Genomic DNA, 18,415 nt, shown 5'->3' on the forward strand with positions numbered 1-18,415 from the left:
AGATTCACTCTGTGTCTGAACCCGGGAGTGTGTGATGGGACGGTGTGGAGGGAGATTCACTCTGTGTCTGACCCCGGCAGTGTGTGATGGGACGGTGTGGAGGGAGATTCACATTTGTCTGACCGAGGGAGTGTGTGATGGGACGGTGTGGAGGGAGATTCACTCTGTGTCTGACCCCGGGAGTGTGTGATGGGACGGTGTGGAGGGAGATTCACTCTGTGTCTGACCCCGGCAGTGTGTGATGGGACGGTGTGGAGGGATTTTCACTCTGTGTCTGACCGAGGGACAGTACGCTGGGGCGGAGTGGGAGGACAGTCACTCTAATTCTGACTGCGGGAGAGAGTCGTGGGGCCGTGCGCAAGGGAGCTTCACTCCGTTTCTGACCCCGCAAGTGTGTGATCGAACGGTTTAGAGGGTGCTTCACACAGTATCTGAGCGTGTGGCTGTGTAATGGGTCTCAGTAGAGGGAGCTTCACTCTGTGTCAGACCACGGGAGTGAATGACGGGTCGGTGCTATGGAGCTTCATTCTTTGTCTGACACCGCAACTGTGTGAGGGGATGATGTGGAGGGAGCATCAGTCCGAGTCTGCTCCCGGGAGAGTGTGATAGGTCGGTGTGTAGGAACCTTCTCTTTGTCTGTTCCCGGGGATGTGGGATTGGACTGTGCGGAGAGAGCTTCACTCCGAGCTCGGACCGGGGATTGTGTGATCGGACGGTGTAGAGGGAGCTACACTCTGTGTCTGACCTCGGGATTTTGAGATCGGACTGTGAGGAAGCAACTTTACTGTGTGCCTAATTCTGCTTGTATGTGCTGTGACTGTGCTTTGCGATCTTGACTCCATGTCTGATCCCGGGAATGTGTTTTAGAAGAGTGTGTCGGGAATTTCGCTTTAAGTATGTGAACTGGACGATTTGATGGGAGAGTGAGAAGGAGCTTCACTCTGTCTCTGTGATCGGGCGGTTCGGGGGATCTTCTCTTTGCAACTGACGCCGGGAATATCTGATGGCCCATTGTGAAAAGATCTCCATTCTGTGTTTGACTACCGGCGGATGTAATGGACGGTTTGGAGAGAGGTTCACTGTGAATTGATTCTCTTTTTCAGAAAAGACGATTGGACGAGGCATCACTGTTCTAACTCTGTTGGACACACAGTGAATCTCCCTCCACACCGTTCCAGCACACACTCCCTGGGTCAGACACAGAGTGACTCTCACTCCACACCGTCCCATCACACACTCCCTGGGTCAGACACAGAGTGAACCTCCCTCCACACCGTCCCAGTACACACTCCCTGGGTCAGACACAGTGAAACTCACTCCACACCGTCGCATCACATACTCCCGGGGTCAGACACAGAGCGAATCTCCCTCCACACCGTCCCATCACCCACTCCCTGGGTCAGACACAGAGTGAATCTCCCTCCACACCGTCCCATCACACACTCCCTGGGTCAGACACAGCGAGAATCTCCCACCACACCGTCCCATTACACACTCCCTTGGTCAGACACAGTGAATCTCCCTCCACACCGTCGCATCACACACTCCCGGGGTCAGACACAGAGCGAATCTCCCTCGAAACCGTCACATCACCCACTCTCTGGGTCAGACACTGAGTGAATCTCCCTCCACACCGTCCCATCACACACTCCCTGGGTCAGTCACAGAGTGAATCTCCCTCCACACCGATCCATTACACACTCCCGAGGTCAGACACAGTGAATCCCCGTCCATACCGTCGCATCACACAGTCCCGGGGTTAGACACAGAGCGAATCTCCCTCCACACCGTCCCATCACACACTCCCGTGGTCAGACACAGAGTGAATCTCCCTCGATACCGTCCCATCACACACTCCCTGGGTCAGAAACAGAGTGAATCACCCTCCACACCGTCCCATCACACACTCCCTGGGTCAGACACAGAGTGAATCTCCCACCACACCGTCCCATTACACACTCCCGTGGTCAGACACAGTGAATCTCCCTCCACACCGTCCCATCACACACTACCGGTGTCAGACACAGAGTGAATCTCCCTCCACACCGCCCCATCACACACTCTCGTGGTCAGACACACAGTAAATCACCCTCCACACAGTTCCATCACACACTTCCGCTGTCAGACACAAAGTGAATCTCCCTCCAAACTGTCCGATCGCACACTCCCGGTGTCAGGCAGAGAGTGAAGCTCCCTCTAAGGCGTCCCATCACACACTCCCGGGGTCAGGCACAGACTGAAGCTCCCTCTAAATCATCCCATTACACACACTGGGGCCAGACAAGCATTGGAGCTCACTCCTTGCTCTCTCATCACACACTCCCGTGGTCAGACACGTGGTGAAACACGCTCCACACCGTACAATTAGATACGGTCAGAAATGTGACTCCTGGGGTCAGACACATGGTGGATTTCCGTCCGCATCTTCCCATCACACACTTCTGCTGTTGGACACAGAGTGAATCTCCTTTCACACCAACCCATCTCACAACCCCATGGTCAGGCTCAGAGTGAAGCTCCCTCTAAAGCGTACCATTACACACTCCCGGTGCCAGACAGGCATTGGACCTCACTCCTTACACCCTCATTACATAATCCCGGGGTCAAACACAAGGTGAAGATCCTTCCTTCATGTTTCATCACCCACTCCCAGGGTCAGACACGGTGAATCTCCCTCCACACCGTCCCATTACACACTCCCGTGGTCAGACACAGTGAATCTCCCTCCACAACGTCCCATCCCACACAACCGGTGTCAGACACAGAGTGAATCTCCCTCCACACCGTCCCATTACACACTCCCTGGGTCAGAAACAGAGTGAATCTCCCTCCACACCGACCCATCACACACTCCCTGGGTCAGACACAGAGTGAATCTCCCACCACACCATCCCATGACACACTCCCGTGGTCAGACACAGTGAATCTCCCTCCACACCGTTCCATCACACACTCCCTGGGTCAGACACAGAGTGAATCTCCCTCCACACCGTCCCATCACCCACTCTCTGGGTCTGACACAGAGTGAATCTCCCTCCACACCGTCCCATCACACACTCCCTGGGTCAGACACAGTGAATCTCCCTCCACACCGTCCCATCACACACTACCGGTGTCAGACACAGAGTGAATCTCCCTTCACACCGCCCCATCACACACTCTCGGGGTCAGACACACAGTAAATCACCCTCCACACAGTTCCATCACACACTTCCGCTGTCAGACACAAAGTGAATCTCCCTCCAAACTGTCCCATCACACACTCCCTGTGTCAGGCACAGAGTGAAGCTCCCTCTAAGGCGTCCCATCGCACACTCCCGGTGTCAGGCACAGAGTGAAGCTCCCTCTAAGGCGTCCCATCACACACTCCCGGGGTCAGGCACAGACTGAAGCTCCCTCTAAAGCATCCCATAACACACACTGGGGCCAGACAAGCATTGGAGTTCACTCGTTGCTCTCTCATCACACACTCCCGTGGTCAGACACAGAGTGAATCTCCCCCCACACCGTCCCATCACACACTCCCGGGGTCAGGCACAGACTGAACCTCCCTCTAAAGCATCCCATTACACACACTGGGGCCAGACAAGCATTGGAGCTCACTCCTTGCTCTCTCATCACACACTCCCGTGGTCAGACACGTGGTGAAACACCCTCCACACCGTACAATTGGATACGGTCAAAAATGTGACTCCTGGGGTCAGACACATGGTGGATTTCCGTCCGCATCTTCCCATCACACACTTCTGCTGTTGGACACAGAGTGAATCTCCTTTCACACCAACCCATCTCACACCCCCATGGTCAGGAACAGAGTGAAGCTCCCTCTAAAGCATACCATTAACCAGTCCAGGTGCCAGACAGGCATTGGACCTCACTCCTTACACCCTCATTACATAATCCCGGGGTCAAACACATGGTGAAGATCCTTCCTTCATGTCTCATCACCCACTCCCAGGGTCAGACACAGTGAATCTCCCTCCACACCGTCCCATCACACACTCCCTGGGTCAGACACAGAGTGAATCTCCCTCCACACCGTCCCATCACACACTCCCTGGGTCAGTCACAGAGTGAATCTCCCTCCACACCGTCCCATTACACACTCCCGTGGTCAGACACAGTGAATCTCCCTCCACACCGCCGCATCACACACTCCCTGGGTTAGACAAAGAGCGAATCTCCCTCCACACCGTCCCATCACCCACTCCCGGGGTCAGACACAGAGTGAATCTCCCTCGACACCGTCCCATCCCACACTCCCTGGGTCAGACACAGAGTGAATCTCCCTCCACACCGTTCCATCACACACTCCCTGGGTCAGACACAGAGTGAATCTCCCACCACACCGTCCCATTACACACTCCCGTGGTCAGACACTGTGAATCTCCCTCCACACCGTTCCATCACACACTCCCTGGGTCAGACACAGAGTGAATCTCCCTCCACACCGTCCCATCACCCACTCTCTGGGTCAGACACAGAGTGAATCTCCCTCCACACCGTCCCATCACACACTCCCGTGGTCAGACACAGTGAATCTCCCTCCACACCGTCCCATCACACAATACCGGTGTCAGACACAGAGTGAATCTCCCTTCACACCGCCCCATCACACACTCTCGGGGTCAGACACACAGTAAGTCACCCTCCACACAGTTCGATCACACACTTCCGCTGTCAGACACAAAGTGAATCTCCCTCCAAACTGTCCCATCACACACTCCCTGTGTCAGGCACATAGTGAAGCTCCCTCTAAGGCGTCCCATCACACACTCCCGGTGTCAGGCACAGAGTGAAGCTCCCTCTAAGGCGTCCCATCACACACTCCCGGGGTCAGGCACAGACTGAATCTCCCTCTAAATCATCCCATTACACACACTGGGGCCAGACACGCATTGGAGTTCACTCGTTGCTCTCTCATCACACACTCCCGTGGTCAGACACAGAGTCAATCTCCCCCCACACCGTCCCATCACACACTTCCGGGGTCAGACACAGACTGAAGCTCCCTCTAAAGCATCCCATTACACACACTGGGGCCAGACAAGCATTGGAGTTCACTCCTTGCTCTCTCATCACACACTCCCGTGGTCAGACACAGACTGAAGCTCCCTCTAAATCATCCCATTACACACACTGGGGCCAGACAAGCATTGGAGCTCACTCCTTGCTCTCTCATCACACACTCCCGTGGTCAGACACGTGGTGAAACACCCTCCACACCGTACAATTAGATACGGTCAGAAATGTGACTCCTGGGGTCAGACACATGGTGGATTTCCGTCCGCATCTTCCCATCACACACTTCTGCTGTTAGACACAGAGTGAATCTCCTTTCACACCAACCCATCGCACACCCCCATGGTCAGGCACAGAGTGAAACTCCCTCTAAAGCGTACCATTACACACTCCCGTGGCCATACAGGCATTGGAACTCACTCCTTACACCCTCATTACATTATCCCGGGGTCAAACACATGGTGAAGATCCTTCCTTCATGTTTCATCACCCACTCACAGGGTCAGGCACGGTGAATCTCCCTCCACACCGTCCCATTACACACTCCCGTGGTCAGACACAGTGAATCTCCCTCCACAACGTCCCATCCCACACTACCGGTGTCAGACACAGAGTGAATCTCCCTCCACACCGTTCCATCACACACTCCCTGGGTCAGACACAGAGTGAATCTCCCTCCACACCGTCCCATCACACACTCCCTGTGTCAGACACAGAGTGAACCTCCCTCAACACCGTTCCAGTACACACTCCCTGAGTCAGACACACTGAATCTCCCTCCGCACCGTCGCATCACAGACTCCCGGGGTCAGACACAGAGCGAATCTCCCTCCACACCGTCCCATCACCCACACTCTGGGTCAGACACTGAGTGAATCTCCCTCCACACCGTCCCATCACACACTCCCTGGGTCAGTCACAGAGTGAATCTCCCTCCACACCTATCCATTACACTCTCACGTGGTCAGACACAGTGAATCTCCCTCCACACCGTCGCATCACACCCTCCCGGGTTAGACACAGAGCGAATCTCCCTCCACACCGTCCCATCACACACTCCCTGGTTCAGTCACAGAGTGAATCTCCCTCCACACCGATCCATTATACACTCCCCTGGTCAGACACAGTGAATCTCCCTCCACACCGTCGCATCACACACGCCCGGGGTTAGACACAGAGCGAATCTCCCTCCACACCGTCCGATCACACACTCCCGGGGTCAGACACAGAGTGAATCTCCCTCGATACCGTCCCATTACACACTCCCGTGGTCAGAGACAGTGAATCTCCCCCCACACAGTTCCATCACACACTTCCGCTGTCAGACACAAAGTGAATCTCCCTCCAAACTGTCCCATCACACACTCCCTGTGTCAGGTACAGAGTGAAGCTCCCTCTAAGGCGTCCCATCGCACACTCCCGGTGTCAGGCACAGACTGAAGCTCCCTCTAAAGCATCCCATTACACACACTGGGGCCAGACAAGCATTGGAGCTCACTCCTTGCTCTCTCATCACACGCTCCCGTGGTCAGACACGTGGTGAAACACCCTCCACACCGTCCCATCACACACTCCCTGTGTCAGACACAGAGTGAACCTCCCTCAACACCGTTCCAGTACACACTCCCTGAGTCAGACACACTGAATCTCCCTCCGCACCGTCGCATCACAGACTCCCGGGGTCAGACACAGAGCGAATCTCCCTCCACACCGTCCCATCACCCACACTCTGGGTCAGACACTGAGTGAATCTCCCTCCACACCGTCCCATCACACACTCCCTGGGTCAGTCACAGAGTGAATCTCCCTCCACACCTATCCATTACACTCTCACGTGGTCAGACACAGTGAATCTCCCTCCACACCGTCGCATCACACCCTCCCGGGTTAGACACAGAGCGAATCTCCCTCCACACCGTCCCATCACACACTCCCTGGTTCAGTCACAGAGTGAATCTCCCTCCACACCGATCCATTACACACTCCCCTGGTCAGACACAGTGAATCTCCCTCCACACCGTCGCATCACACACGCCCGGGGTTAGACACAGAGCGAATCTCCCTCCACACCGTCCGATCACACACTCCCGGGGTCAGACACAGAGTGAATCTCCCTCGATACCGTCCCATTACACACTCCCGTGGTCAGAGACAGTGAATCTCCCCCCACACAGTTCCATCACACACTTCCGCTGTCAGACACAAAGTGAATCTCCCTCCAAACTGTCCCATCACACACTCCCTGTGTCAGGTACAGAGTGAAGCTCCCTCTAAGGCGTCCCATCGCACACTCCCGGTGTCAGGCACAGAGTGAAGCTCCCTCTAAGGCGTCCCATCACACACTCCCGGGGTCAGGCACAGAGCGAATCTCCCTCCACACCGTCCCATCACACACTCCCTGGTTCAGTCACAGAGTGAATCTCCCTCCACACCGATCCATTACACACTCCCCTGGTCAGACACAGTGAATCTCCCTCCACACCGTCGCATCACACACGCCCGGGGTTAGACACAGAGCGAATCTCCCTCCACACCGTCCGATCACACACTCCCGGGGTCAGACACAGAGTGAATCTCCCTCGATACCGTCCCATTACACACTCCCGTGGTCAGAGACAGTGAATCTCCCCCCACACATTTCCATCACACACTTCCGCTGTCAGACACAAAGTGAATCTCCCTCCAAACTGTCCCATCACACACTCCCTGTGTCAGGTACAGAGTGAAGCTCCCTCTAAGGCGTCCCATCGCACACTCCCGGTGTCAGGCACAGAGTGAAGCTCCCTCTAAGGCGTCCCATCACACCCTCCCGGGTTAGACACAGAGCGAATCTCCCTCCACACCGTCCCATCACACACTCCCTGGTTCAGTCACAGAGTGAATCTCCCTCCACACCGATCCATTACACACTCCCCTGGTCAGACACAGTGAATCTCCCTCCACACCGTCGCATCACACACGCCCGGGGTTAGACACAGAGCGAATCTCCCTCCACACCGTCCGATCACACACTCCCGGGGTCAGACACAGAGTGAATCTCCCTCGATACCGTCCCATTACACACTCCCGTGGTCAGAGACAGTGAATCTCCCCCCACACAGTTCCATCACACACTTCCGCTGTCAGACACAAAGTGAATCTCCCTCCAAACTGTCCCATCACACACTCCCTGTGTCAGGTACAGAGTGAAGCTCCCTCTAAGGCGTCCCATCGCACACTCCCGGTGTCAGGCACAGAGTGAAGCTCCCTCTAAGGCGTCCCATCACACACTCCCGGGGTCAGGCACAGACTGAAGCTCCCTCTAAAGCATCCCATTACACACACTGGGGCCAGACAAGCATTGGAGCTCACTCCTTGCTCTCTCATCACACGCTCCCGTGGTCAGACACGTGGTGAAACACCCTCCACACCGTCCCATCACACACTCCCTGTGTCAGACACAGAGTGAACCTCCCTCAACACCGTTCCAGTACACACTCCCTGAGTCAGACACACTGAATCTCCCTCCGCACCGTCGCATCACAGACTCCCGGGGTCAGACACAGAGCGAATCTCCCTCCACACCGTCCCATCACCCACACTCTGGGTCAGACACTGAGTGAATCTCCCTCCACACCGTCCCATCACACACTCCCTGGGTCAGTCACAGAGTGAATCTCCCTCCACACCTATCCATTACACTCTCACGTGGTCAGACACAGTGAATCTCCCTCCACACCGTCGCATCACACCCTCCCGGGTTAGACACAGAGCGAATCTCCCTCCACACCGTCCCATCACACACTCCCTGGTTCAGTCACAGAGTGAATCTCCCTCCACACCGATCCATTACACACTCCCCTGGTCAGACACAGTGAATCTCCCTCCACACCGTCGCATCACACACGCCCGGGGTTAGACACAGAGCGAATCTCCCTCCACACCGTCCGATCACACACTCCCGGGGTCAGACACAGAGTGTATCTCTCTCGATACCGTCCCATTACACACTCCCGTGGTCAGAGACAGTGAATCTCCCCCCACACAGTTCCATCACACACTTCCGCTGTCAGACACAAAGTGAATCTCCCTCCAAACTGTCCCATCACACACTCCCTGTGTCAGGTACAGAGTGAAGCTCCCTCTAAGGCGTCCCATCGCACACTCCCGGTGTCAGGCACAGAGTGAAGCTCCCTCTAAGGCGTCCCATCACACACTCCCGGGGTCAGGCACAGACTGAAGCTCCCTCTAAAGCATCCCATTACACACACTGGGGCCAGACAAGCATTGGAGCTCACTCCTTGCTCTCTCATCACACGCTCCCGTGGTCAGACACGTGGTGAAACACCCTCCACACCGTACAATTAGATACGGTCAGAAATGTGACTCCTGGGATCAGACACATGGTGGATTTCCGTCCGCATCTTCCCATCACACACTTCTGCTGTTGGACACAGAGTGAATCTCCTTTCACACCAACCCATCTCACAACCCCATGGTCAGGCAGAGAGTGAAGCTCCCTCTAATGCGTACCATTACACACTCCCAGTGCCAGACAGGCATTGGACCTCACTCCTTACACCTTCATTACATAATCCCGGGGTCAAACACAAGGTGAAGATCCTTCCTTCATGTTTCATCACCCACTCCCAGGGTCAGACACGGTGAATCTCCCCCCACACCGTCCCATTACACACTCCCGTGGTCAGACACAGTGAATCTCCCTCCGCAACGTCCCATCCCACACTACCGGTGTCAGACACAGAGTGAATCTCCCTCCACACCGTCCCATTACACACTCCCGTGGTCAGACACAGTGAATCTCATTCCACACCGTCCCATCACACACTCCCGGGGTCAGACACACAGTGAATCTCCCTCCACATCGTCCCATCACACACTCCCTGGGTCAGACACAGAGTGAATCTCCCTCCACACCGTTCCATCACACACTCCCTGGGTCAGACACAGAGTGAATCTCCCTCCACACCGTCCCATCACACACTCCCTGTGTCAGACACAGAGTGATCCTCCCTCAACACCGTTCCAGTACACACTCCCTGGGTCAGACACACTGAATCTCCCTCCGCACCGTCGCATCACAGACTCCCGGGGTCAGACACAGAGGGAATCTCCCTCCACACCGTCCCATCACCCACTCTCTGGTTCAGACACTGAGTGAATCTCCCTCCACACCGTCCCATCACACACTCCCTGGGTCAGTCACAGAGTGAATCTCCCTCCACACCTATCCATTACACACTCACGTGGTCAGACACAGTGAATCTCCCTCCACACCGTCGCATCACACACTCCCGGGGTTAGACACAGAGCGAATCTCCCTCCACACCGTCCCATCACACACTCCCGGGGTCAGACACAGAGTGAATCTCCCTCGATACCGTCCCATCACACACTCCCTGGGTCAGAAACAGAGTGAATCTCCCTCCACACCGTCCCATCACACACTCCCTGGGTCAGACACAGAGTGAATCTCCCACCACACCGTCCTATTACACACTCCCGTGGTCAGACACAGTGAATCTCCCTCCACACCGTTCCATCACACACTCCCTGGGTCAGACACAGAGTGAATCTCCCTCCACACCGTCCCATCACCCACTCTCTGGGTCAGACACAGAGTGAATCTCCCTCCACACCGTCCCATCACACACTCCCGTGGTCAGACACAGTGAATCTCCCTCCACACCGTCCCATCACACACTACCGGTGTCAGACACAGAGTGAATCTCCCTTCACACCGCCCCATCACACACTCTCGGGGTCAGGCACACAGTAAATCACCCTCCACACATTTCCATCACACATTTCCGCTGTCAGACACAATGTGAATCTCCCTCCAAACTGTCCCATCACACACTCCCTGTGTCAGGCACAGAGTGAAGCTCCCTCTAAGGCGTCCCATCGCACACTCCCGGTGTCAGGCACAGAGTGAAGCTCCCTCTAAGGCGTCCCATCACACACTCCCGGGGTCAGGCACAGACTGAAGCTCCCTCTAAAGCATCCCATTACACACACTGGGGCCAGAGAAGCATTGGAGCTCACTCCTTGCTCTCTCATCACACACTCGCGTGGTCAGACACGTGGTGAAACACCCTCCACACCGTACAATTAGATACGGTCAGAAATGTGACTCCTGGGGTCAGACAATTGGTGGATTTCCGTCCGCATCTTCCCATCACACACTTCTGCAGTTGGACACAGAGTGAATCTCCTTTCACACCAACCCATCGCACACCCCCATGGTCAGGCACAGAGTGAAGCTCCCTCTAATGCGTACCATTACACACTCCCAGTGCCAGACAGGCATTGGACCTCACTCCTTACACCCTCATTACATAATCCCGGGGTCAAACACAAGGTGAAGATCCTTCCTTCATGTTTCATCACCCACTCCCAAGGTCAGACACAGTGAATCTCCCTCCACACCGTCCCATCACACACTCCCTGGGTCAGACACAGAGTGAATCTCCCTCCACACCGTCCCATCACACACTCCCTGGGTCAGACACAGAGTGAATCTCCCTCCACACCGTCCCATTACACACTCCCGTGGTCAGACACAGTGAATCTCCCTCCACACCGCCGCATCACACACTCCCTGGGTTAGACAAAAAGCGAATCTCCCTCCACACCGTCCCATCACCCACTCCTGGGGTCAGACACAGAGTGAATCTCCCTCGACACCGTCCCATCCCACACTCCCTGGGTCAGACACAGAGTGAATCTCCCTCCACACCGTTCCATCACACACTCCCTGTGTCAGGCACATAGTGAAGCTCCCTCTAAGGCGTCCCATCACACACTCCCGGTGTCAGGCACAGAGTGAAGCTCCCTCTAAGGCGTCCCATCACACACTCCCGGGGTCAGGCACAGACTGAAGCTCCCTCTAAATCATCCCATTACACACACTGGGGCCAGACACGCATTGGAGTTCACTCGTTGCTCTCTCATCACACACTCCCGTGGTCAGACACAGAGTCAATCTCCCCCCACACCGTCCCATCACGCACTTCCGGGGTCAGACACAGACTGAAGCTCCCTCTAAAGCATCCCATTACACACACTGGGGCCAGACAAGCATTGGAGTTCACTCCTTGCTCTCTCATCACACACTCCCGTGGTCAGACACAGACTGAAGCTCCCTCTAAATCATCCCATTACACACACTGGGGCCAGACAAGCATTGGAGCTCACTCCTTGCTCTCTCATCACACACTCCCGTGGTCAGACACGTGGTGAAACACCCTCTACACCGTACAATTAGATACGGTCAGAAATGTGACTCCTGGGGTCAGACACATGGTGGATTTCCGTCCGCATCTTCCCATCACACACTTCTGCTGTTAGACACAGAGTGAATCTCCTTTCACACCAACCCATCGCACACCCCCATGGTCAGGCACAGAGTGAAACTCCCTCTAAAGCGTACCATTACACACTCCCGTGGCCATACAGGCATTGGAACTCACTCCTTACACCCTCATTACATTATCCCGGGGTCAAACACATGGTGAAGATCCTTCCTTCATGTTTCATCACCCACTCACAGGGTCAGGCACGGTGAATCTCCCTCCACACCGTCCCATTACACACTCCCGTGGTCAGACACAGTGAATCTCCCTCCACAACGTCCCATCCCACACTACCGGTGTCAGACACAGAGTGTATCTCCCTCCACACCGTTCCATCACACACTCCCTGGGTCAGACACAGAGTGAATCTCCCTCCACACCGTCCCATCACACACTCCCTGTGTCAGACACAGAGTGAACCACCCTCAACACCGTTCCAGTACACACTCCCTGAGTCAGACACACTGAATCTCCCTCCGCACCGTCGCATCACAGACTCCCGGGGTCAGACACAGAGCGAATCTCCCTCCACACCGTCCCATCACCCACACTCTGGGTCAGACACTGAGTTAATCTCCCTCCACACCGTCCCATCACACACTCCCTGGGTCAGTCACAGAGTGAATCTCCCTCCACACCTATCCATTACACTCTCACGTGGTCAGACACAGTGATCTCCCTCCACACCGTCGCATCACACACTCCCTGGGTCAGAAACAGAGTGAATCTCCCTCCACATCGTCCCATCACACACTCCCTGGGTCAGACACAGAGTGAATCTCCCTCCACACCGTCCCATTACACACTCCCGTGGTCAGAGACAGTGAATCTCCCCCCACACAGTTCCATCACACACTTCCGCTGTCAGACACAAAGTGAATCTCCCTCCAAACTGTCCCATCACACACTCCCTGTGTCAGGTACAGAGTGAAGCTCCCTCTAAGGCGTCCCATCGCACACTCCCGGTGTCAGGCACAGAGTGAAGCTCCCTCTAAGGCGTCCCATCACACACTCCCGGGGTCAGGCACAGACTGAAGCTCCCTCTAAAGCATCCCATTACACACATTGGGGCCAGACAAGCATTGGAGCTCACTCCTTGCTCTCTCATCACACGCTCCCGTGGTCAGACACGTGGTGAAACACCCTCCACACCGTACAATTAGATACGGTCAGAAATGTGACTCCTGGGATCAGACACATGGTGGATTTCCGTCCGCATCTTCCCATCACACACTTCTGCTGTTGGACACAGAGTGAATCTCCTTTCACACCAACCCATCGCACACCCCCATGGTCAGGCAGAGAGTGAAGCTCCCTCTAATGCGTACCATTACACACTCCCAGTGCCAGACAGGCATTGGACCTCACTCCTTACACCCTCATTACATAATCCCGGGGTCAAACACAAGGTGAAGATCCTTCCTTCATGTTTCATCACCCACTCCCAGGGTCAGACACGGTGAATCTCCCCCCACACCGTCCCATTACACACTCCCGTGGTCAGACACAGTGAAGCTCCCTCCGCAACGTCCCATCCCACACTACCGGTGTCAGACACAGAGTGAATCTCCCTCCACACCGTCCCATTACACACTCCCGTGGTCAGACACAGTGAATCTCATTCCACACCGTCCCATCACACACTCCCGGGGTCAGACACACAGTGAATCTCCCTCCACATCGTCCCATCACACACTCCCTGGGTCAGACACAGAGTGAATCTCCCTCCACACCGTTCCATCACACACTCCCTGGGTCAGACACAGAGTGAATCTCCCTCCACACCGTCCCATCACACACTCCCTGTGTCAGACACAGAGTGATCCTCCCTCAACACCGTTCCAGTACACACTCCCTGGGTCAGACACACTGAATCTCCCTCCGCACCGTCGCATCACAGACTCCCGGGGTCAGACACAGAGGGAATCTCCCTCCACACCGTCCCATCACCCACTCTCTGGTTCAGACACTGAGTGAATCTCCCTCCACACCGTCACATCACACACTCCCTGGGTCAGTCACAGAGTGAATCTCCCTCCACACCTATCCATTACACACTCACGTGGTCAGACACAGTGAATCTCCCTCCACACCGTCGCATCACACACTCCCGGGGTTAGACACAGAGCGAATCTCCCTCCACACCGTCCCATCACACACTCCCGGGGTCAGACACAGAGTGAATCTCCCTCGATACCGTCCCATCACACACTCCCTGGGTCAGAAACAGAGTGAATCTCCCTCCACACCGTCCCATCACACACTCCCTGGGTCAGACACAGAGTGAATCTCCCACCACACCGTCCCATTACACACTCCCGTGGTCAGACACAGTGAATCTCCCTCCACACCGTTCCATCACACACTCCCTGGGTCAGACACAGAGTGAATCTCCCTCCACACCGTCCCATCACCCACTCTCTGGGTCAGACACAGAGTGAATCTCCCTCCACACCGTCCCATCACACACTCCCGTGGTCAGACACAGTGAATCTCCCTGCACACCGTCCCATCACACACTACCGGTGTCAGACACAGAGTGAATCTCCCTTCACACCTCCCATCACACACTCTCGGGGTCAGGCACACAGTAAATCACCCTCCACACATTTCCATCACACATTTCCGCTGTCAGACACAATGTGAATCTCCCTCCAAACTGTCCCATCACACACTCCCTGTGTCAGGCACAGAGTGAAGCTCCCTCTAAGGCGTCCCATCGCACACTCCCGGTGTCAGGCACAGAGTGAAGCTCCCTCTAAGGCGTCCCATCACACACTCCCGGGGTCAGGCACAGACTGAAGCTCCCTCTAAAGCATCCCATTACACACACTGGGGCCAGAGAAGCATTGGAGCTCACTCCTTGCTCTCTCATCACACACTCGCGTGGTCAGACACGTGGTGAAACACCCTCCACACCGTACAATTAGATACGGTCAGAAATGTGACTCCTGGGGTCAGACACATGGTGGATTTCCGTCCGCATCTTCCCATCACACACTTCTGCAGTTGGACACAGAGTGAATCTCCTTTCACACCAACCCATCGCACACCCCCATGGTCAGGCACAGAGTGAAGCTCCCTCTAATGCGTACCATTACACACTCCCAGTGCCAGACAGGCATTGGACCTCACTCCTTACACCCTCATTACATAATCCCGGGGTCAAACACAAGGTGAAGATCCTTCCTTCATGTTTCATCACCCACTCCCAAGGTCAGACACAGTGAATCTCCCTCCACACCGTCCCATCACACACTCCCTGGGTCAGACACAGAGTGAATCTCCCTCCACACCGTCCCATCACACACTCCCTGGGTCAGACACAGAGTGAATCTCCCTCCACACCGTCCCATTACACACTCCCGTGGTCAGACACAGTGAATCTCCCTCCACACCGCCGCATCACACACTCCCTGGGTTAGACAAAAAGCGAATCTCCCTCCACACCGTCCCATCACCCACTCCCGGGGTCAGACACAGAGTGAATCTCCCTCGACACCGTCCCATCCCACACTCCCTGGGTCAGACACAGAGTGAATCTCCCTCCACACCGTTCCATCACACACTCCCTGGGTCAGACACAGAGTGAATCTCCCTCCACACCGTCCCATCACACACTCCCTGTGTCAGACACAGAGTGAACCTCCCTCAACACCGTTCCAGTACACACTCCCTGGGTCAGACACACTGAATCTCCCTCCGCACCGTCGCATCACAGACTCCCGGGGTCAGACACAGAGCGAATCTCCCTCCACACCGTCCCATCACCCACTCTCTGGGTCAGATACTGAGTGAATCTCCCTCCACACCGTCCCATCACACACTCCCTGGGTCAGTCACAGAGAGAATCTCCCTCCACACCTATCCATTACACACTCCCGGGGTCAGACACAGAGTGAATCTCCCTCGATACCGTCCCATCACACACTCCCTGGGTCAGAAAAAGAGTGAATCTCCCTCCACACCGTCCCATCACACACTCCCTGGGTCAGACACAGAGTGAATCTCCCACCACACCGTCCCATTACACACTCCCGTGGTCAGACACAGTGAAACTCCCTCCACACCGTTCCATCACACACTCCCTGGGTCAGACACAGAGTGAATCTCCCTCCACACCGTCCCATCACCCACTCTCTGGGTCAGACACAGAGTGAATCTCCCTCCACACCGTCCCATCACACACTCCCGTGGTCAGACACAGTGAATATCCCTCCACACCGTCCCATCACACACTGCCGGTGTCAGACACAGAGTGAATCTCCCTCCAAACTGTCCCATCACACACTCCCTGTGTCAGGCACAGAGTGAAGCTCCCTCTAAGGCGTCCCATCGCACACTCCCGGTGTCAGGCACAGAGTGAAGCTCCCTCTAAGGCGTCCCATCACACACTCCCGGGGTCAGGCACAGACTGAAGCTCCCTCTAAAGCATCCCATTACACACACTGGGGCCAGACAAGCATTGGAGTTCACTCGTTGCTCTCTCATCACACACTCCCGTGGTCAGACACAGAGTGAATCTCCCCCTCACCGTCCCATCACACACTTCCGGGGTCAGACACAGACTGAAGCTCCCTCTAAAGCATCCCATTACACACACTGGGGCCAGACAAGCATTGGAGTTCACTCCTTGCCTTCTCATCACACACTCCCGTGGTCAGACACAGACTGAACCTCCCTCTAAATCATCCCATTACACACACTGGGGCCAGACAAGCATTGGAGCTCACTCCTTGCTCTCTCATCACACACTCCCGTGGTCAGACACGTGGTGAAACACCCTCCACACCGTACAATTAGATACGGTCAGAAATGTAACTCCTGGGATCAGACACATGGTGGATTTCCGTCCGCATCTTCCCATCACACACTTCTGCTGTTAGACACAGAGTGAATCTCCTTTCACACCAACGCATCGCACACCCCCATGGTCAGGCACAGAGTGAAACTCCCTCTAAAGCGTACCATTACACACACCCGTGGCCATACAGGCATTGGAACTCACTCCTTACACCCTCATTACATTATCCCGGGGTCAAACACATGGTGAAGATCCTTCCTTCATGTTTCATCACCCACTCCCAGGGTCAGACACGGTGAATCACCCTCCACACCGTCCCATTACAAACTCCCGTGGTCAGACACAGTGAATCTCCCTCCACACCGTCGCATCACACCCTCCCGGGGTTAGACACAGAGCGAATCTCCCTCCACACCGTCCCATCACACACTCCCGTGGTCAGACACAGAGTGAACCTCCCTCAACACCGTTCCAGTACACACTCCCTGAGTCAGACACAGTGAATCTCCCTCCGCTCCGTCGCATCACAGACTCCCGGGGTCAGACACAGAGCGAATCTCCCTCCACACCGTCCCATCACCCACTCTCTGGGTCAGACACAGAGTGAATCTCCCTCCACACCGTCCCATCACACACTCCCTGGTTCAGTCACAGAGTGAATCTCCCTCCACACCGATCCATTACACACTCCCCTGGTCAGACACAGTGAATCTCCCTCCACACCGTCGCATCACACACGCCCGGGGTTAGACACAGAGCGAATCTCCCTCCACACCGTCCGATCACACACTCCCGGGGTCAGACACAGAGTGAATCTCCCTCGATACCGTCCCATCACAGTCTCCCTGGGTCAGAAACAGAGTGAATCTCCCTCCACATCGTCCCATCCCACACTCCCTGGGTCAGACACAGAGTGAATCTCCCTCCACACCGTCCCATCACACACTCCCGGGGTCAGACACAGTGTGCATCTCCCTCGATACCGTCTCATCACACACTCCCTGGGTCAGAAACAGAGTGAATCTCCCTTCACATCGTCCCATCACACACTCCCTGGGTCAGACACAGAGTGAATCTCCCACCACACCGTCCCATTACACACTCCCGTGGTCAGAGACAGTGAATCTCCCCCCACACATTTCCATCACACACTTCCGCTGTCAGACACAAAGTGAATCTCCCTCCAAACTGTCCCATCACACACTCCCTGTGTCAGGTACAGAGTGAAGCTCCC

Source organism: Hemitrygon akajei, unplaced genomic scaffold, assembly GCF_048418815.1.
Source record: "Hemitrygon akajei unplaced genomic scaffold, sHemAka1.3 Scf000033, whole genome shotgun sequence".
NCBI classification, from domain to species: domain Eukaryota; kingdom Metazoa; phylum Chordata; class Chondrichthyes; order Myliobatiformes; family Dasyatidae; genus Hemitrygon; species Hemitrygon akajei.